The sequence below is a fragment of the Zonotrichia leucophrys genome, unplaced genomic scaffold, assembly GCF_028769735.1.
Source record: "Zonotrichia leucophrys gambelii isolate GWCS_2022_RI unplaced genomic scaffold, RI_Zleu_2.0 Scaffold_459_40494, whole genome shotgun sequence".
NCBI lineage: Eukaryota > Metazoa > Chordata > Aves > Passeriformes > Passerellidae > Zonotrichia > Zonotrichia leucophrys.
The window spans coordinates 17,830-39,492 of record NW_026992664.1 but is presented as its reverse complement, the minus strand read 5'-3'; the positions used below and the strand labels follow the sequence as shown (position 1 = coordinate 39,492).

The 21,663-nt window shown below is 53.2% G+C and overlaps 1 long non-coding RNA gene across 1 annotated transcript; it reads right to left on the bottom strand.

Moving 5' to 3' along the window:
* Window positions 1-16,959: 16,959 nt before the first annotated feature.
* LOC135441731 (uncharacterized) lies at window positions 16,960-21,328 on the bottom strand. Its single transcript, XR_010438538.1, has 2 exons — window positions 19,750-21,328; window positions 16,960-17,980 (listed from the first exon to the last, which is right to left on the bottom strand). It is a non-coding gene; the product is annotated as an uncharacterized LOC135441731 (long non-coding RNA).
* Between the last annotated feature and the right edge of the window lie 335 nt (window positions 21,329-21,663).

Below are 21,663 nucleotides of genomic sequence, written 5' to 3'. Positions count from 1 at the left end.
AGGGCAAAGCTGTCAAGAAGGAGCCAAAAGCCAAGTGGAGCAAGATCTTAAAGTGGCATTTCACTGCCAGCCTTCCTAACTTCACCCATGGCTGCTGTAGCTCCTGAATTGGGAATTAAATCCAGGCACGGTCTTTGGTGTGAGCTGCCCTGAGTCAAGGGAGACTCTGAGAGAGAAACAGAGCAGGCAAAGAGAGGCAGGAGAGAAAGGAGGGCACAAACACAGTCAGCTGAGAAGGTGGCACTCTGAAAACAGACCAGAACTGACTGAAAAGGAATATAACAGAAAGAAATAATTTTGCATCTTTTAGTTACTATCAAAATACAATTTCTTCCCCTTCTCACAAACCTCTTGCCAGTGTCATTCAGCAGGGCTGTTAGAAAGTCCTTAACTCTGGGTGGGCATTCCAAGCTGCAGCCACAAGGAAAGAGGGAATGGGGATTTTCCTGCTCCTGGGGAGTTTGACATCCTCAGCTGAGGAGAGGAGGAGGCACCAGAAGAAAAGGGCAGCCGGGCTTCACCCTTCCTCCGGAAAGAGGGGGGGAAATCTCTCCTCCTGTCTGCAGCTGCTCCCACAGGAATGTGAGGGCTGATCCCAGAGCCCCAGTGGTCACAGTCAGGGCTGCCCTCATGGAATGCTTGCCTGGTATGGAGGGGCAGTGTGGGAGCACCTGGATCTTGGAGCACCCAGCTGCCCCTCATGTTTGGAGGTGCCTGAGGAGGGCTGGGATGATGCCAGGGACATCCTGCAGTGACATCCCCTCTGTCCGCTCTGGGTGAGCTCATCCCAAACCTGACCCAATCCTGGTCACAATCTCATTCGCATGTTTAGACACACTCAAAGTTCTGTATTAATCTCATCCCAGTCCTGACTCATCTATCCCAACCCACCAGCCCTAAAACAATCCCATGTCCCGTGAACCCCAATCCCAGCTCTAATCCAAATCTCAGCCCCAACTCCAACCCAGCCCAATTCCAGCCCCTTCCTAAATCATCAGCCCCAAACCAAATCCCAGGTTCAGCCCTTCTGGGGGTTTGGGGGTGTCTCTGTCCCTCTGACCCCGATGATGTTTGGGTGGGGTCACAGCAGGGCTGAGAGGGACAGAGACCCCCCCGGCCTCCCCAGGTGGTGAGAAGGCTCACGGAGAGCCGCCCCCAGCCCCCTCCCCAAGGAGGCAAATCCGCCCCCCAGGGTGGAGAGGCAACAGATGAGAAACCCCCCTTGGTGAGAATATCCCCTGGGCACTGGGACACAAAATAAACCCCTGTGCAGAAAAAAACTTAATCCATCAAGCAAAATTACCTTGACTGAAATTTGATTTACCCAAATATAAGTCACATAATGATGAAACCAACAAATCCCAAACAGGAATAAACTGACATTAAACAGTTCGTTGCAATTCCAATTACATTGTTCCTGAATGCTCCAGCTCAGCAGCTGCCAGGTTCCAATAAAACGAAAGGGGCAAATTTGGCCCAATACAAATTAATAAAAGGAATGGGAAACTCAGTGTTACTGTCAAAAGCTGACAAGGATGAAGACAATAATGTTGTCACATTTGATAAAGCCCCCAAGCCTGGAATTCAGAGTTATTTGGGAATTTACTACTTGAGCTGGACTTTTTCTGAGACTTTTAGAGCCCCTTGATGTTCCTCACGTGGGTGAACTGAACCTTGTCAGTCTCGCTGGTAACATTTTCTCTATTTCCTCCAGTGATTTTAACAAATTTTTCAAGGAAGACAGAAATTATTTTCTTTTCACTGGCCACTTCAAAAAGCCATTTTCCTCATCATTTCTCCCATAAAGTTCCCAACCGCGGAGGAAGGAGGGACTGTGCCAAGTTTCCAAGAGTTCTTCCAGAAAGAACACAACCTTCAGGAGGGACCCTGACTTTGTAAAGGCACTTGGGTCAGAGAACAGCGCCTAAACCACTGTGCAAAAATAATGTCACAGTTGGTTACTCAAATTTTAAGAGATTCCTCTGCCCAATTAAGGTGCTAATGAACCACATCAAATGGACTTTATTGAACAGTAAATATAGTATGAAGAGAGATGGAAAGAAAGAGAAAATATGAGTGACAAGGTGACAGAAGAGACCTCCCCTGGAGCAGGGCAAGTGTGACATTGTCTCCTGTGTGTGGGGGTTTTTACACCTGAGCCATTTGGGTAAGGGGGTGGTGTTCACCCCCTGAGCAGGGATTACCCCACTGTTCAGGTTGTCATGCAAGATGTAACCAAATGCATGTTTTAATCCCATGTCTCATAAACTGATAAGACAGGTGGGGCAGGGATTCTTTATCTCTTCCATGACTCAGCCCTGATAACGCCCTCCAGGGGAGATATCTTCTGTAATGGGCCATTGAGTGTCCTTTGCAGGACTGATAAAATTCCATCATCCCAATGTGGGGTGCTCCCCCAGGGGGGATCCAAGCATTCCTACCAGGATATAAGCTGAGCCTTGCTACAACAGGAGCAGCTTGCCTACTGGATTCCCAGAGGACAAGAGCTCCATAACCACCACTGGACCTCCCGAGGAAGACCAGATCCCTTCTGCAAGGGTCACTGCTTTGAAGAATCACGTTGACACTCCAACAGGACTGCAGTCACCATTTAATGGGACTGCTGCCACAACCCTGACCAACAGGGTGTCAGGTTATATCCTGACTCTGTCAGTTTAAGGCAGTGTTTCTATATTGTTGCCTTGGGTCTTCATTTTCTTTTAAATTGTAATTCTGGTTTAGACCCTCCCCATGTTTGCCTTCAAACCTGAAAACCTCAAAGTACTCATTCCTTGTTATCTCTCAAAACAGGATTTCCCATTCCACACCTTTGCCAGATGGAAAAGGAGGCTGTGAGGAAAAAGAAGGATCCCCAGGACACCCAGGCAGGTGAGGAGGAAGTCAGTGCCCCATTCCCCCTCTCTCCGGCTCCATCTCCCAGCCCAGCATGGCCCCCAGCTGCAGGACAACCCTGCTGCCAACACCATCCTACCGGGAATTCACTGGGGGGATCTCCTTCCCCTTCCCTCTGGCACGGAGGCAAATCCCATCCTCTCCTTGTCTTTCCTCTCCCAGACAAGAAGCTGAGGATGGAAACCAGGGAGGACAAATCCCCAAAGAAGAACCTTGTGAAAGAGGCCGTGATGAGTGACTCCAGGGCACTGGAATTCAATGGGGAGGAAACTCCCCAGAGATTCCATAGGAAGAGGGGCTGCAAACCCAGCCCAGTGTGCTCTGAGGAGGAAAGACCCTCCCTTAGACAAGAAGGTGGTCAGAGCTTCAGCCAGAGCTCAGAGCTGGTGGTCCATGAGCAGCTTCATGATGGGGAGAAGCGCTACAAGTGCTTGGAATGTGGGAAGAGCTTCAGGCAGAGACGCCACCTGATCAGCCACCAGATGATCCACACCGGGGAATGGGCCTATGAGTGTGGGGAGTGTGGGAAGGGCTTCAGCTACAGGTCAGAACTCATCACGCACCAACGCATCCACACTGGGGAGAGGCCCTACGAGTGTTCCCAGTGTCAGAAGAGGTTTCACACCAGCTCCAATCTCCTCCTGCATGAGCGGATTCACACAAGGAGAGGCCCTTACCTCTGCCCTGACTGTGGGAAGGGCTTCAAGCGCAACTCCCACCTCATATGCCACCACGCATCCACACAGGGGAGAGCCCTACGAGTGCCCCATGTGGGAAGAGTTCAACACTCCAATGTCCTCCTGCATGACGATTCACCAGATGAGAGGCTTTCTGGAAAGGGGAAGGCTTCAAGCAAAACTCCCACCTTGTCGCCCACCGACGCATCCACTCTGGGGAGAGGCCCTAACATTGCGCCACATGTGGGAAGAGCTTCACCAGCAGCTCTGACTTGACCAGACACCAACGGAGGCACCGGTAAGGGAAGCCCTGCAAATGCCCCAGCTGCAGGAGGAGTTTTGTGCACTGTTCCATTTTCATTCCGCATGAGAAAACCATGTTGGGAAGAGCTCGGGTGATCCATGTTCCATGTGATCCATGCTGGGAAGACCCCTGTCCCTATTCCTTCCCCTGTCAATGACATGGTGTGGAACTGAAGAACATGAGGGTCTGGGCATGGCCATGTTATTGCATTCACTCTCTCAGGTCATTGCCAGGGGCAGGAAAGGGACTCTCTCTCCCTGAGGAGAAGGGTGTCCTTTCCAGGTGGGGGAAAAATGTTGTTGGGGAGAGCCAGGAAGTTGTGTTGTAGTTTTCCCTGAAAACAGTTTTATTTATCCCTTCTGTTATCAATAACATTTCTGTTCCATTTGTTCCTTATCTTGTTGCTGTTCCCAATAAATTGTTCTTATCCCAGACCGGACCTTTGCCTTTTGTGCTTTCCATGGGAGGTGGGAGGACAGCGAGGGCAGCGCGGTTTTAGCAAGAGCAGAAAATTGGGGAATTCCATTCCTGCACCCTGTCCGTGGAAACGGAGCATCCCAGCTGGTCCCAGCCCTGGTGGCCATGGCAACAGCCTTGGGAGCGGGTCCCTGGCTGGGGCTGTGGGAACCTCTTCCCTCTGGTGCCCAGGGACAGGAGTGGAGGGAACGGCTGCAGCTGAGTCGGGGCAGGCTCAGATTGGATGTCAGGAAAAGGTTTTTGCCCAGAGGCTGCTGGGGCCCTGCCCAGGCTCCCCAGGGAAGGGTCCCAGCTCCAGGGCCTCTGAGCTGCAGCAGCGTTTGGACAGTGCTGCCAGGCCCAGGCTGGCATTGTTGGGGTGTCCTGTGCAGGGCCAGCAGTTGGACTGGAGGATCCTGATGGGTCCCTCCCAGCTCAGCCAATTCTGTGGTTCTGGGATCCCATGAGCCTGGGGATGGGGCTGCCAATGGTTGCCATGGCAACGGGCTGTGGCTGCAGGCCTGAGCTGGTGTCCATGGCAACCACCCCTGGCATGGGGTCTCCATGGAGCTGCCAAGGGACTGACCATAGCAACAGGGGGCTGGGGATGGTTGCCATGGAAAGTGGCCATAGCAACAGGGGCTGGTGATGGTTGCCTGATAAGGGTCAGATTTGTCACAGGCCCTCAGATGGGTTCCATGGGAACTTTCCAAGAGTCTCCAGGCTGTTCCAGTGCTGGAATGTCACAGGCAGAGACAGGGGCTCCATGGAGACCTCTCAGGGCTTTCTGGGGATTGGTAAAGAGCCCTGTGGTCAGAGGCAGTCATAGCCATTCCATGGTGACATCCCAGGGGACCTTGGGCTGCAAAGGCACCGATCTGTCACAGGCACTCATGGGGGCTCCATGGTGACATCCCAGGAGTCCCCAGGCTGCCAAAGAGCTGGGATGTCCCAGATACTCATAGGGGTTCATGTCATGGGCACAGTGGGAGCTTCAGTCAAAGTTTATTACAGAAGTTCCTGTTGGGTCACGAGGTGCAGAAAGGAGCCCCAATAGCCCCCACAGATCCCCAAATACCCCCAAGGATGTCCAGGCTTTCTAAACTCCTTCTGGGAGAGCCACATTGGAGCAGCTGTTTCCAATCCCAGCTGCAGACTTTTCAAGATTTTGTGTGTAAAGTATTATAAAGTGGGAAATAAACCTTTGTAGAATTTGTCCCACAGGATTATGGATGGCAAACCAGATATATTTATATAAATATGTATTATCTATTATGGTAATTATTAGAGAAAATTGTCTAAATCAGAAATATTTAACCATGATTTAAGAGATGTATAATATATTATATAGAGCACTAAGAAATTATTTCAAAGGAGCTGCATTAAAGCAAAATCTGTAATTATGCAGAGATTGATGTTACTCCTGCAGTCCAATGACTGTGGGCAAATCCCTTCGACTCAGGCTGAAGCAGTGACCTTGAGGGGTGTCCCGACAGCAGGGAGGAATTTCCACAGCCCCCAAGAAGAGAAATGTCAGGAGAGGCTGCCGTTAAAATTTGGGATGGGGCTTTTCCCGTCTGAGGTGCTGCCCTGTCAGTCAGATGTGCCCAGGCTGGGCCAGCTCAGCAGCTCTGCAGAAGCTCTCAGTGGTGTCACTTGATTGTTTCTTTCTCTGGGGATTTTTCCAGCTCTGCCACAGCTTCAGCTCCCTCTGAGGATGTTGAACTTTGGGATGGAGGAGTCAGGTCAGTTTCAGCATTATTCACCCGAAAAGCAGTGTGACACCCCTCCTTCATTTCCCACTGGGGGCTTTGCAAACAGGGCCTTGCTGGAGTTGTTGGAGCCCATTGCAGACAGAGCCTCCTGCTCCAGCAGGAACTGCCTTTCCTGTGCCATGAGCAGGGCAGGTCCCGCTGCAGGAAAAGCCCCAGGCCAGCCCCAGCACAGGGAAGGGCTCGGGCACAAGGGCAGAGTGCCGTGCTGGGAGCTGTGCCAGGGAGAGCCTGAGGCACCAAAGGCACCTTGGCAGCAGCAGCTGCTTGCAGGCCATGGCCAGAAGCCTCCCTTGGCAGCCCGGCCTGGTGGCCACCACTGCAGAGCTGCTGCCTCAGGGCTCATTCCTGGCTGGGCTCTGAAAAGCCACTTCTGCTCCAGGAGCCCGACTGGGAAGCCATTGGCCTCAGCACCTTGGGGACAAGATATTAATGACAAAACTCTTCATGGCAGCAAGCCAAGGCAGGGGCAGAGCAAAGGGCAGAGCCAGGCCCAGGGGACAGGGCTGCCATGGTGATGGCTGTGAGGTCACTGCCCCTGCAGCAGCCTGGCTGCCCTCAGCAGACATTCTGGCCAGAAGCGTTGTGAGGGCACCCAGCACATCAGAGAACCCACAAAACAGGAATTTTGTCCTTGGGAATGAGAGGGTTTCACTGGGTCAGGCTGCACAAAGCTCCTGATCTTGGGCAATTCCTGGGATGTGGCATCCAATTCTCCAGGAAAAAAGCTGAATTTTGTGACACTCTCATAACTGTAAAATGTTTCCTCCTTCTAACAAATGTAAATCCACCCTCATTCTGTTTAGAGGTATTGACCTTTGTTCTGTCACTGCAAGATTTAGCAGAAAATAACTTTGACCACTAGTTTTCTATTTTCACAGACCTTGGAAAGGAACTAAAAAACTTTCAAGATGGGGTTTGGAGGCCTCATCACAAAATCAGCAGGGCAAGGATGATGGCTCTGGGTTCTGATGTGGAGACTGAGGACAGAACAGGAGTAGCTTGGGAGGGATTGGATGGTGGTTTCTGAGGGGCTGGAGCTTTTCTTCATAGAGGATATAACCATGAGAAGGAAATAATGGCACAAGTACAGCTGGGGAGGCCCAGACTGGCACCAGGAGAAAGGAATTTCCCTGGCAGGGCAGGGCTGTGGTGCAGCACGTCCCCAGCAGGAGCCTGGAGCAGCCCAAGGCTCTGTGTGGTCAGGCAGGGGCAGGCAGGAGGCAGAGCTGTCAGCAAAGGAAGGGCCCAGCCAGGTGGGGCAGCCGGGGGATGCCGACAGCCTGCAGGGACAGAGGCGCAGGGCAGGGACACCGTGGGACAGCCGGGGCTGCACAGGGCACAGGGATGGGCAGCAGCTGCAAGACAGCCCTGCCAGAGCCACCTTGGGCAGCACTTTGGCCATGGCTGCTGGGCCTGGGCCTGAGGCCACGAGGGGACAAGTGACCCTTGCAGGCCTGGGGCCTCATTGCCTCCATGTCCCTGCTCAGCAGCCTGGCAGGGGCCGCCCCATGCTCCTGCCCTTGCCATTGCACATCCCCACATGCCAGTGCCCATCCTGGGAAGAGCCCTGAGCAAGAAGGGAGGGACAGGATCTGCCTGGCCAGGGGCTGGGGCTCAGGCCTTGGCCTTTTGCATTCCTGCAACACATCCAGGTTTGCTCAGCACCAGAGACACCTTTGCCTTGTTTGTCCCCAGTTGTCATCACTGCCTGCAGTGTTCTGCTCTCCCTGGAACCTGGGGACATTTTCTCAGTCCTGTCCCTCACCGGGATCTCTTTAAAGTACAAGAAACTTCAGTATTTCAATCTCACTTTGAGCTCTTGAGAAGTTATTTGAGCACACTGTGACGGACTGGGTCTGATGCAAAGAGCAGTAAAGCCCCAGAGGGTCATTAAAGTTCCTGTGCTGTGTCTGTGCTGCTGAGCTGGGCCGGGCTCCTGGCCCAGAGGCAGCTCCTGGCAAGGGCAGCGCTGCAGAGAGACAGCTCTGGCCAGGAGCAGCTCCTGTGCACAGCCCAGCAGGGCTGGGGCACTGCCAGGGCCCCTCAGGGACACCAGCAGGGCACAGACAGAGCTCACAGGGGCTCAGCACTGGCAGGGGCTGTGGGATGGCCCCGAGGGGGCTGTGTCACAGTAGCACCTGTGGGGCTGTGTCATAGAGGCACAGAGCAGCTGTGATGTCAGCAAGGGGCTGTGTGACAGCACAGAGTGGGCTCTGTGAGGTCACAGACTGGTCTATGACATCACAGAGTTTGTTGTGTGAAGTCATTGAGCAGCTACAGCATCATAGAGGGGACTGTGTGACATCACAGAGCAGGCTGTGACACAATGGCATGACTGTATGATGTCATAGTGCAGGCTTTGAAGTGGAAGTTTGTGCTGTGATTATATAGAGTGTCAGCATGACATAACAAAGGGATTGTGGCGTCACTGAGAGTGTTGTGACATGACAAAGTTGGCTGTGACATCATAGAGTAGGGTGTGAGGCCAGAGAGCAGATCCTGCCATTATAGAGGATGTCTCTGTGACATCAGAGAGTGGGTTGTGACATCACTGGGTAGCTGTGTAACATCATAAAACAGGCTGTGACATCACAGAACAGACAGTGTCATCACAGTGTGATTTTTTGACATCAGCATCTTCTGTGACATCACAGAGCAGCTGTGTGTCATCACAGGATGCTGTGTGACATCACAGGGGCTATGTGAGGTCACAGGAGCTGTGAGGCATCACAGGAGGCAGTGTGAGATCACAGGGGCTGTGTGAGATCACAGGGGGCTGTGTGACATTACTGGGGCTGTGTGACATTACTGGGGCTGTGTGAGGTCACTGAGGAGGTCACTCTGCCCCGACCCCCTCACAGCTCCCTCCCAGAGCAGTCCAACCCTGCTCGTGCACAGCGGGGTCCCCTGTCCCCCCGGGTCCCCCCGTCCCTGGCCCCGCAGCCTCCCCCAGAGGATGTTCCACGAGATCCACCCCAGAGCCTGACACGGGGACGGGGGGCCAGGGCCCTGGGGGTGGCACAGGGGGACAGGGACCCCCGGCAGTGTCCCCGTGTCCCCCAGGGCCAGAGCCTGGGCCAGGGCTCCTTCATCCTGCTACCAACGAGGGCATGAGAGCGCTGCAAAAATCTCTGGCAAGGGATCAGCAAAGGCCAGATTTCATATTAAGGGACAGCAGCACAGAGTTCCTTGGCAAGAGTCATTCTGCTCCTGGCTGGACACTTCAGGCACACCAAGGAAACAAAGCTACAACAAAACCAAACCAAATCCAGGCAATGAAACCAGAAATTAACCAAGAACTGTCCCTCTGTGTGTGTGTGACACAAGGACAGTGAGGGCAAGGATAAAAGGAATACAGTCCAAAGGCTTAACAGGCCTCACACTTAACAGAACTTAACTTACACCTTAAATGTGACCAATACCTTAAACATCAAAGTTTAGCAGAACAACAGCACTTAACACTATTTAACCTAACTTATAACCTATGACTTAGCAATTTAACACAGGAATAACACTTAACAATATTTAACTTAACCAATAACTTAAATAAAATGTAACAATTTAGCAAAATAACAACTCTTAGCAGCATTTAACTTGGTTTTTTAGACCTCATGACTTAACCTTACTTACTGATACCTGGATATCTGACTGACTCAGCTATCCAAGGCACTCCAACCCCTCAGAGAGCAGCATTTCTGCCACATTTCCCCAGCACAGGCACTCCTGTGTGCACACAGACACAAAGAGTCAGTGCAAGGCACCTGTGAGCAATTCCTCTGAGGGCAGGCAATGCTCACTGTGGATCCTTTGGCATCTCCCCAGCGGGTGAAGTGTTGAGCCTGGAGGAGTGGGGGGATCGGCCCAGGCTCCGTTGTTGTTCAGGGATCCCCGAGTGCAGCAAACGGGAGAGTTCCCAGCTGGGAGAGGCCCCACTCAGAGGGAGTCGCTGGCCCAGGAGAGCTCCAAGGGCTCCTTTTGGAGCGCTGTTTGTAGGGCCCCAAGAGAGGGGCTTCAGTCCCAGCAATGGTTCATCCTGGCCGCAATTGGCACCAACAGCTTTCTTTGGCAGTGTGAGAACAGGGATGCTGTGCCACTGAGGGAACAACAACAGTTCCCAGGGCTGCTCCTACAGAAAGCAGGAGCTGGTTGGGCAGCAGCAGTGGCTGGAGCAGACAGTGTTTGTGATGAGCTGCAGAGGAGCTGAGCCCAGGGGCTCATGGCCAAGGCTGAGGCCCAAGGAGCATTTCTCAGCTGGCAGGGTGGCCTGAGAAGGGGAGAGGGTGAGACAGAGTAAAAATCCCCCAGAGTAGAAATCCACTTGGATTTAAGTGAGATGTACATTTTTGAGTTAAGTCTGTGGTTAGAAACCATAGCAATTTAGCCTGACTGTAGAACCTAGGCTTAGTTAAGTTGCTCAGTGAAAGACAGAGATAAGAGACAAGAGACAGAGGATGATAGAGAGAGACCGAGACTGCTGTGAGAGGAAGTCAACATGACCTAGGAATTCTTCCTGATAAAGAAGAACTAGTGGCAAATGTCATGTAAAATTTGTAAAAATGAATATGTATGAATCTAATGTGAAATTGTATGCATATGTATCTGAGAGGGAGATAAAAAGTGACCTGAAGTTCCCTAGGGCCGCATGCCTTTTTGAGGAGAGCGATCTCCGCATGCGTCCAGCGCTGTAATAAAACATAGCAGCTTTACAACTTTCACAAAGTTGTAGAGTTTTTGGCTATATCTCCGCAAAACAGGGGGAATGCAGCAGCACAGGGCCATGGAACCAAGGGACCATTGTGACACTGTGGGGCCTCATGGAATCATGGAGAGCACTGTGACATTGCTGGGCCTCATGGAACCAAGGGGACAATACTGACACTGTATTGTCCCCTTGGCTGCATGGAATGTAGGGATCATTGTGACACTGGGAGGTCCCATCAAACCAAGGGACCATTGTGACACCGCAGGGTGTCATAGAACCGTGGAGACCATTGTGACACTTTGAGGTATCATGGAACCAAGGGGCCATTGTGACACTGTAAGATCCTAAGGTCTCACAATGGTGACAAGGGTCCACTGTGATGTTGCAAGGCCTCATGGAACCATGGGGAGACCATTAGGACACTACACAGCCTCATGGAACCAAGGGGCCATTGTGACACTGTGGGGCACCATGGCACCAAGGAGATCATTGTGACATGAGGGGAGTCATGAAATCATGGAGTCCATTGTGACACTTTGAGGCCCCATGGAACCAGTGAGACCATTGTGACCCTGGGGGTCCCCACAGAACCAAGAGGACCATTGTGATACTGTGAGGCCTGGTTAAACCAAGAGGCCTTTGTGACACTGCAGGGCTGCATGGAACCAAAGGTCCATTGTGACATTGCAGGGCGTCCTGTCATCAGTGATCTATTGTGACACTGGGGAGCCTGAGGAGACCGTTGTGACACTGCAGGGCTGCATGGAACCAAAGCTCCAGGGTGACACAAAGGGGCCTCCTGTCATCAATGGTCCATTGAGACACTGTGGAGCCAAAGGAGACCATTGTGACACCACAAAGCCCAACGGTCCAAAGGTCCATTGTGACATTGCAGGGCTCATGGAACAGAGGAGTCCTGTGACATTGTGGGGCCTGGGGAACCACGGAGACCATTGTGATACTGCAAGGCCTCATGGAATCATTGGGACCATTGTGACACTGAAGGGCCATTGCAACACTGTAGAACCCAATCGAAACAAGGATCCATTGTGACACTGCTGGACCCCAGAGAATCAAGGCACTATTATGACACTGCAGGGTCATAAACACTATTGTGACACTATGGGGCACCATAAAACCAAAAGAACATGGAACAGGTCTGGCTGGTTTGGCCTCCCAGGGACCAGCTCACTGGTCCCGCTGACCTTGGCATGTTGAGGGTCACTTCTCATCTGCTGCTGCAACACTCTCTTTCTTCTCCAGACACCCATGGCCAGAATTGGGATTTCTCCTCTAAATTTCCTTATATCTGTCCTGTGAAAAATGCATGTATTATATGATTGGCTTTTCGCAAATATTAAAATGAATGTTATATGTGTTGTGTTAGAAAGAAATGCTGTATTAATTCCCTTAAGTACTGTGTTAAATATAGTTTTAGGTTGTAAAATTTGTTAAAATAAGAACTATGTTAGTGGTGTATTTAAAGAAAGGAATGAGGCACTCACACCAGATAGCAGCCACAGGACAAATAAATCTCTCAGGAAAATGAATTTATTGCCTTCTTATCAGAAGGAACAAACTTCTTCCCACCTTGGAGGCGCTGTTAGGATTAGAAGGAAGAAGTTGACAATGACCAGACAAAATCCTGTGCTTGAATGGAATTTATGCATCATATATGAAGTATATGAATATGCAATGGGCTATTGTTCTTTAGGGTTAATCCTTTGTTAGCAGGGGTTCTTTTTCGGGCTCGTGATGCCCAGAAAAGGTACCCAGACGTCCGTAACTCTTTGTTTTTATTGTCTCATACTGTCCTAATTCCATTTGTCCAAATTGTTATTACTCTAATTGTGTTACTAATCTTTTTAACCATTTCATTACTATTAAACTTTTAAAAATTTTAAAAACAAGTGATTGGCATTTTTCGCATGTCCCCAAAACACTGAGGAAGATTCCATGCACTCCTTCCTATGGAAAATACCTGTGCTGCTTCTTCGGGTGCCCATGGCTGAGATTGGGCTTCCACCTCCAAAATTCCTTATATCCAAGGATAGGTCTCAGACAAGATCTGGCATAACTAACAAGTCTGGCTGGCCTTGGCCTAGTGAGGCTCTCCAGACTCTGGGCCTCTATGGAAAAGAGTTGTCCTTCTATGCCAGGTGCCCATGGCCAGAATTGGGGTTCCACCTCCAATTGTGACAGACTGGAGGAGATTGTTGGCTCAAAACCTTTCATGTTGGGGGGAGGAAGGGGCAGGTCCAGCCTTGCCCTGCCCGGGAACCCCAATCCCCCCAGAGCCTCTATCCCAGCCCAGCAGTGTCTGCCAGTCCCTGACACAGCACAGGCAATGCTCCACAGCCACATCTGCAGCCCCCAGCCCAGATCCTGAGGGACCAAATGAGCCCAAGTCCCACCTGGGGGAAGGGCCCAGCAAGACCAAGGGGTTTTTCAGGCTGACCACAAAGCAAGCACAAATCTTGGCCCTACCTACTCTTGGAATTTCCATCTGAACACAGGTGGAATCCAGGAGTTGGTAGCTGTCTGTGTGCCTCTCAAAGTAATTTTCTTCTTTCTCCCTTTCTGTGTCTTCTTCTAATTCCCTCCTCTTGCAAATTTTGATTAACTTAAAAATGAACAAGTTTAGAGTTGTGAAGTTAAATGGACCAAGATAATGCTTTGAGAAGTGTTCTTGAATAATTGAATGTTGTATTAAACATTTTGCCAAGTTTCTCTTTTTTTCTAAAGTTGCCAGTAAAGGCTGTTTGGTTGTTTAATCTCTTGAAGATCTCTTCTCTGTATTGCTCCAGTACATACAACTCAGAGCACACAAACAATTGTAATTCCTTTTAAATATCTTCTTGAGAGAGTCATCTGGAGGATGGGGCTCAGGGCTTGTCTGTCCTGCTTGGCACAGCCCAGGCAGGGCTTTCCCAGCCACATTCCACACTCCATTGCCCAGCTGGAGCCGCTGGTGCCTCTGAGTTGTGCTGCCCCAGCCCCAGGGACGCTCTCCTTGTCTGCCCATTCCCCCACGGTCTCTGGGCAGGGATGGCCTCAGTGGGGGCTGCTGACATCCTCAGCACCTTGGAGGCTGCTGCTGAATTTTCCTGCTCCAGAGGCTTGTTCAGTCTTCAGCTTTTCAGTGCAGAAATTCAGTGTCCCAGGGCTCATTAACATTCAGAACACCTTAACAAGCCAAGCCTCTGGGAATCATTTGAATTAAGTTTCCAAATCTTTTGTGGATGATACAACAGATTTCTGTAGTGTATTCAAACTGGAAATATTCTATTTAAAAAGACAGTGCAAGGCGCCATTGTGACACTGTGGAACCAAGGAGACCCTTGGGAGACGCTAGGGACAATGGAATCAAGGGGCCATTGCCCCATTGCAAGGACTCTGGGAACTGAGGTAACAATTGTGACACTGTGGTGCCCCAATGAAGCAAGGGTCCCTGGTGATACTGCAGGATATTGTGCCACCAGGGCTCCATTGTGACATTGAAGCACCGAGGAATTCATTGTGGCGCTCTGAGGCCTCATGGAACCAAGAGGCCACTGTGACACTGCAGGGCCTTGTGGAACCATGCAGAACATTGTGACAGAGCAGAACCTGGTGTCATGATGGGGCCATTGTGACACTGCAGGGTCCCGTGGAACCAAGGGGCCAGTGCTGCTCCTCAGGGACTCCTAGAATGAAGGAAACACGTTGGACACTGTGGTGGCACGTGGGACCAAGACACCATTGTGACAATGTGGAACCAAGAAGAGCCTTCCTGCACTCGCAGAACTCATGAAACCAAGGATCCATTGGAACACTGCAAGGCCTTGGGGGACAAAGGGCCATTGTGACACTGCATGGCCAAGGATCCAAGGGGCTCTGTGACACCAAGGGGTCCCATGGAACCAAAGGGACATTGTGACACTGGGAGGCCTCATGGAATCACGGAGACCATTGGGACACTCTGGGGACTCATGGAACTGTGGTGACACAAAGTTGAGTATGAGTGTTGATCTGCTGGAGGGTAGGAGGGCTCTGCACAGGGCCCTGGACATGCTGGATCCAGGGACCAAATCCAACAAGGTGAGGTTGAACAAGTCCAAGTGCCGGGTCCTGCACTTTGGCCACAACAACCCCTGCAGCACTACAGGCTGGGGACAGAGGGGCTGGACAGCAGCCAGGCAGAAAGGGACCTGCAGGGACTGATGGACAGCAGGCTGGACATGAGCCAGCAGTGTGCCCAGGTGGCCAAGAAGGCCAAGGGCTCCTTGCCTGGATCAGGAATGGTGTGGCCAGCAGGAGCAGGGCAGGGATTCTTGCCCCGTGCTCAGCACTGGTTAGGCAGCACCTCGAGTGCTGTTTGCAGATCTGGGCCCCCCCAATTTAGGAAGGACATGGAGGGGCTGGGGTGTGTCCAGAGAAGAGCAACAAGACTGGGGAGGGGTCTGGAACACACGTCCTGTGAGGAGTGGCTGAGGGAACTGGGGTTGCTTATCCTGGAGAATGGGAGGCTCAGGGGAGACAAGGTGGTGTCAGGGCAAAGGTTGGACTTGATGATCTCCAAGGTATTTTCCAACATTGCTGATTCTGGGAATCTCTGAAAGCACCCTTGGAGCAGTTGCAGGAGGAGCCCTGGGTCTCCTCTTCAGAAGCTCCAGCAGCCCAGGTCCCTCAGTTTCTCCTGCCAGCCCCAAAGCCCATCCTGTCAGTCCTGCAGAGCCTCTGCAGCTCCTCCTCATTGCCCAGAACAGGGAGCCCCAGAGCCAGACACAGCAGCCCAGATGTGCCCCCGTGGCCTGGGGTGCCTCTGGCAAGGGAGCAGCACCAGGCACTGCAGGAGCCTGCAGATAATTCCTGCAGCACTTGTAGGATGGCCCTGCTGCCCAAGGGACGTTCCCATGGTGCCAAGTCAGGAACTGCAATAGGAAGTGGGGCCAGAGAGGAAAGGGCACACAGGGATGGGCTGTTTGCAGGGGAGGGAACAGGGGTGGGAAATAGGAGGAAATTTGTGCCAGGGAAGAGTAAAGAAAGCAAAGGTGAAGCCAAGGAAATGCTCAGGGCAGCTTGGGGGTAGCTGCCAGGCAGCCCTGGCTCTGAGCAACAGCGTCTGCAGTGGCACAGAAAACTCCCAGCTGATGGGAACAAACTTTCTGGCTGACTGCAGAGGGCAGGACAAAGCTGAATGGTTTCCCTGGTGTCCCCCAGCCCTTGCTGGCCCCAGGGGCTGATGGAATTTGTGCTCCCTCAGGTTCATGTCCCCACACCAACAGCATGGGTGTGCTCCCCCTGCTCTGTGCAATGCAAACAGGGGCTGCTGAGCCAGTGCTGCCGTGTCTGTACCTGCAAGGATGGGGCACCTGTGTGAGCTGGGGGAGAGGCCAGGGCTGCAGAGGGGGGATGTTGTTGGCAGCTCCATCAGGACGCTCTGGGACGCTGCCCTGGGCTGTGCAGCGCACTGGGGATGGATCAGCCGCTGCTCTGCTGCTCCTTCCCATCTGCCCCAGGGCCCTTTGCAGAGCCCCAGCCCTGCTGTTTGCCCCCAGCCTGCCCACGGCCAGCCTGGGGCTGCTCACGGGGCTTTTCTGTGCTGAGCATTGGCCTGGCTGTGTTCTTGAGAGAGCCTGGGCAAGGAGCCTGGAGCCCCCAGGCCCTGGGCTGAGGCGTCAGCGCTGCCCCAGCAGTGCCCATGGCCTGTCCCTGCTGCAGCCCCGGCACTGCCACCCCCAGGGCTGTGCCCGGCCCCGAGAGCACTCAGGCCCTGCAGCAACACCAGGGCCACCAGGGCAGCGGGGCAGGGCCACGGCAGCAGCACTGGCAACACCAAGTGCTGCTGCTGCTGGGCACAGCTGCTGGGCCAGCACTGATCTGCCCCAGCTCTGCACACAGACATTGCTGCTGCAGCTCCAGAGAAGGCAAGAAAAGGGGCATCTCCAGGGAAAACTTTGCTGGGAGATCCTTTAGTTAATTTAAAGCCACCAAGGCTTTAAACATACCAAAGGTTCTCATTGACACAGTCTGTGGGTCACAGCAAATTTGGAAAGAAATGAAAGAGAATTTGGAAAGAGAATGAACAATGACCTTTTTTTGTGGACATTATTAAAAAACTAAAGCAGAAGAAAGAAAAGAACAAACAAGCACGAAAGACAAAAGCTATTAGGGATTACTTCCATTACATTTGATTTTTAGAAATTGGCCAGCAGTTTAATGTTTCTGAAACCATCCAGTCATCAGTGTCCTTCCTGCAGCCTTGAGCTCCTGGTTTCTCAGGCTGTAGATGAGGGGGTTCAGGGCTGGAGGCACCACCGAGTACAGAACTGACAGGACCAGATCCAGGGATGGGGAGGAGATGGCGGGAGGCTTCAGGTAGACAAAAAAGCCAGTGCTGAGAAATAGGGAGACCGCAGCCAGGTGAGGGAGGCAGGTGGAAAAGGCTTTGTGCCGTCCCTGCTCAGAGGGGATCCTCAGCACGGCCCTGAAGATCTGCACATAGGAGAAAACCATGAACACAAACCAACCAAAACCTAAACAGACACCAAGCAATGAAATACAAATTTTTCTGAAGGTGGAGTGTGAGCAGGAGAGCTTGAGGATCTGGGGCACCTCACAGAAGAACTGGCCCAGGGCATTGCTGTGCACAGGGGCAGGGAAAATGTATTGGCTGTGTGCAGCAGTGAAAAGAGAAAGGCACTGGCCCAGGCAGCTGCTGCCATGTGGGCACAAGCTCTGCTGCCCAGGAGGGTCCCGTAGTGCAGGGGTTTGCAGATGGACACGTAGCGGTCGTAGCACATCACGGTCAGGAGGGAAAATCCTGCTGTGGTAAAGAAAAGAAAGGAGAAAACCTGAGCAGCACATCCGGAGTAGGAGATGTTGCTGGTGTCCCAGAGGGAATTGTGCATGGCTTTGGGGACGGTGGTGCAGATGGAGCCCAGGTCGCTGAGGGCCAGGTTGAGCAGGAAGAAGAACATGGGCGTGTGCAGGTGGTGGCCGCAGGCTACGGCGCTGATGATGAGGCCGTTGCCCAGGAGGGCAGCCAGGGAGATGCCCAGCAAGAGGCAGAAGTGCAGGAGCTGCAGCTGCCACGTGTCTGCCAATGCCAGCAGGAGGAAGTGCCTGACGGAGCTGCTGTTGTACATTCACTGTGTCTGTAAATTTCAACCTACAGAAGGAGGAAAAACAGGGAAATGGAGTGGAGATTTCTCTCAGAAATTTCTCTCAGATTTCTTTTTCCTAGACCTTTCCTGACACTTAACACCTTCCCCTGTCTGTGTCTAGGAGATCTTCCTTCACCTTTTTTGCTGGAGCCCTAGTTGCTACTGGCCAATGTTGTGTGAGGAGCTGGACCTTGACCTGCAGGACACCTGGGAGTGAGCCCTGACCCCCAGTCAGTGCAGGGGAACAGTGAGGGCAGGGGCCAGTCCTGGTGTTTGAACTTAGATAAAGAATGCTCAGCTAAGGCAGCGGAACTTCCTGCGTGAAGGGATGGGGATAACAGAAGGTAGAATGAGAGATTCTGCTGCACGGTGGAAGAACAGATTGTCCAGCAAGGCAGGAGGGTTACCTGAGGCTTAGTGAAGACTGAGGGGAGCTGCTCTGTCCCTCTCTCCTGTTCCAGCTTCCCTGGACTTGCACAATTCTGAAATCCACTCCTGTGTTACCCTGGACAGCCAGGAGACACTGCTGAGAGCAGAGGGATCCCTGGCACACAAAGGGGCTCCTGCCTTTCCCAGAGTCAGGAGAGTGGGCTCATTGCCAGCCTCCCAGGCTGCCCTGCCCAGAGCTGCCCGGGCACAGGGAGCTGGGACACCCCATTGCTGTGCTCAGCCTGCACAGGAGGAGCCCAAGGGCTGGGCCTGGCCCTGCAGCTGGAACTGCCATTGCAGAGAGCCCCTCAGCAATGCCAGCAGCACCTGGGCAAGGCAAGAAGAGAGAGAGAGAGTGCCGGGCCTGAGGAAAAGCCTTTCCCTGGCCAGCCCTGCCCAGCCCCTGCCAGGCAGCAGCAGGGCAGGACAGTGGCCCTCAGGCCCTGGTCAGCAGGGAATGGGCACATGGCTGCAGAGATGCCCTTCATCTCTGGGGCTGCTCTGCCGGCCCAGGAGGGACTGAGGGCCCTGAGCCCCCGGGCTGAGGGCTGTGCTGGCTGCGAGGGGACACAAGAGCTGTGCTGCTCAGGGCAGTGTCTGCCCTGCAGGGCAGGCCCGGCAGGTGCCACATCTGCCCTGCAGCAGGGCTTCCCTCAGCACTGCCTCCCTCCCTCCCTGCCCACGGCTCTGCTGCTGGAGCTGTCCCAGCCCCAGCTGCTCCTGTGGCCCTGGGCTCCTTCGCTGCCAGAGCTGCCAGAGCCCAGCCCAGCCCCTGGGCCAGCCCTGCCCTGCTGCGCTCTGCAGGGATTATAGAACAACTGCCCCAGCCTGGGCACCATGGAAAGGTGATGCTGCATGGATCTGGAGGCTGGGCAGGTGCAGGCACTTTCTGAGGTGCCCAGGAACCCTCAGGGTGATGGTTTAAGAGTCCCAGCCACTGGTCTGCCCTGCCCAGCTGAGTTTGCATTGCCACCAAGCTGAGCCAGGGAAAAGTGGGAGCACCGATTCAGGAAATCAGAGACCCAAGCAGGAAACTCCTGCCCCGAATTATCTCACGGCAAGTCCCCTCAGAAATGAGCTGGGCATGATCTGGATCTCTGAGCAGCCCTGGTGCAGCCTCAGCTTCACCCCCTGCAGCCGTCCCTGACAGCAGGAGCCGTCCTGCCCTGTCCCTCTGACGGTGCCCGGCGCAGCCCCGCTCTGCAGCACATCCTCCTCCTCCTCCTCCTGTGCCACAGAGAAACTGGGAGAGTCCTCCTGACACATCCCCAGGCTGTGGGGTGTGCTGGCTTCAGGAGATCCCTCCAGGAGCACAGTGGACATTGCCCTGCACCAACACACTCACCATGCACAGGGCTGTGAAGATCTTTCCCCAAGTGAAGTCTCAGCTCAATGTCTTCCCAATCCTGATTGCCTTCAGCTGCCTCTGCCTGGCTCCTGTCCCCTCAGTGCCCGCAGGCAGAGCCCTCAGCCCTGCTGGGCTGGGAGAGGAGCTGGTCCTGGGAAGAGCTGTTCCTTTAAAGCTCAGCAGCACAGACACAGCACAAGGACCTTACTGAACCTCTTGGGGATTTGGTGTTGTTTACATCAGACTCAGTCCCTGAGAGAGTGTTCAAAAACTTCTCAAGAACTCAAACTTAAATTGAAACTCCAAAATTTCTTGGAGTTTTAATGGTTCCACTGAGAGACACAAATGAGAAATTTTCCCCAGGTTCCAGTTAGAGCAGAACACTGGAGGCAGTGATGACAGCTGGGGACAAACAAGGCAAAGGTGTCTCTGGTGCTGAGCAAACCTGGATGTGTTTGAGGAATGCAAAGGGCCAAGGCCTGAGCCCCAGCCCCTGGCCAGGCAGATGCTGTCCCTCCCTTCTTGCTCAGGGCTCTTCCCGGGATGGGCACTGGCATGTGGGGATGTGCAATGGCAAGGGCAGGAGCATGGGGCGGCCCCTGCCAGGCTGCTGAGCAGGGACAAGGAGGCAATGAGGCCCCAGCCCTGCAAGGGTCTCTTGTCTCCTGCTCCTGCCTCAGGCCCAGGGCCAGCAGCCATGGCCAAAGTGCTGCCCAAGGTGGCTCTGGCAGGGCTGTCTTGCAGCTGCTGCCCATCCCTGTGCCCTGTGCAGCCCAGGCTGTCCCACGGTGTCCCTGCCCTGCGCCTCTGTCCCTGCAGGCTGTCGGCATCCCCCGGCTGCCCCACCTGGCTGGGCCCTTCCTTTGCTGACAGCTCTGCCTCCTGCCTGCCTCTGCCTGCCCACACAGAGCCTGGGGCTGACCCAGACTCCTTCTGGGGGATGTTCTGCACCATAGCCCTGCCCTGGGAGGAAAATTCCTTTCTCTTTGTGTCCTGTCTGGGCCTCCCCAGCTGCATTTGTGGTATAATTTCACTATCTGGCTCTTTGTCACTATGGAGAAAAAACTCCACCGTTTTTGAATCCCACTTTTAAGCCCTGCCACGCCACTCCTATTCTGTCCTCAGTCTCTTCACAACTCAGACCAGGCACATCAGCCTCGATATATGGGTTATGTTCTCTAGGCCTGGGAGATCTTTGAGTCCTCTCCATGGTGTTTTCAGATGAAAGCATTCTGCTCATAGTCTAAAAGTATATCACAAGTGCCCAAGGCCAGGCTGAGGTGTCTGTCAATGGCAGGTTTTTTCTGGGAGCAATCCTGGGATAGATGGAATTTTGTCAGCCAAATTCCAGTTTTTTCCATGGCCCCTGGACAAGGCCAGTTTTTTTCCATAGGCATGAAGGCACAGAGACCTGTTGCTTCTGAGGTAGATGAGATGTGATCACCAGAGGCCAAGGCCAGGCAGAGCTGGCAGGTTTTTTTCTGGGTACCTTTCCCTTGCCTACAGGAAATTTTTTATGGGGGAGTACCAATGTTGTCCATGGGTGTCTGAAAAGAGAGACAGTTCTTTGCATAGGAAGGAAAGCATGGAGCCTCAGTGATCCAGGAGCTGATAAGAGGCAGCCCTCAACATTCCAGGATCAGCTGGACCTGTCGGGTGGCCCCTGGGAGGCCAAACCAGCCAGATCTGTTCCATGTCCCCTTGTTTCCATGAGGCCCTGCAGTGTCACAATGTTCTCCCAGTTTCTGCAGTGTCACAATGGCCCGGTGCTTCCATGAGGCCCTGCAGGGTCACAATGGCCCTTTGGTTCCATGAGGCCCTACAGTGTCACAATGGTCTCCATGATTCCATGGGGCCTTGCAATTCCACAATGCTCTCCATGGATCCACGGTGCCCTGCAGGATCACAATG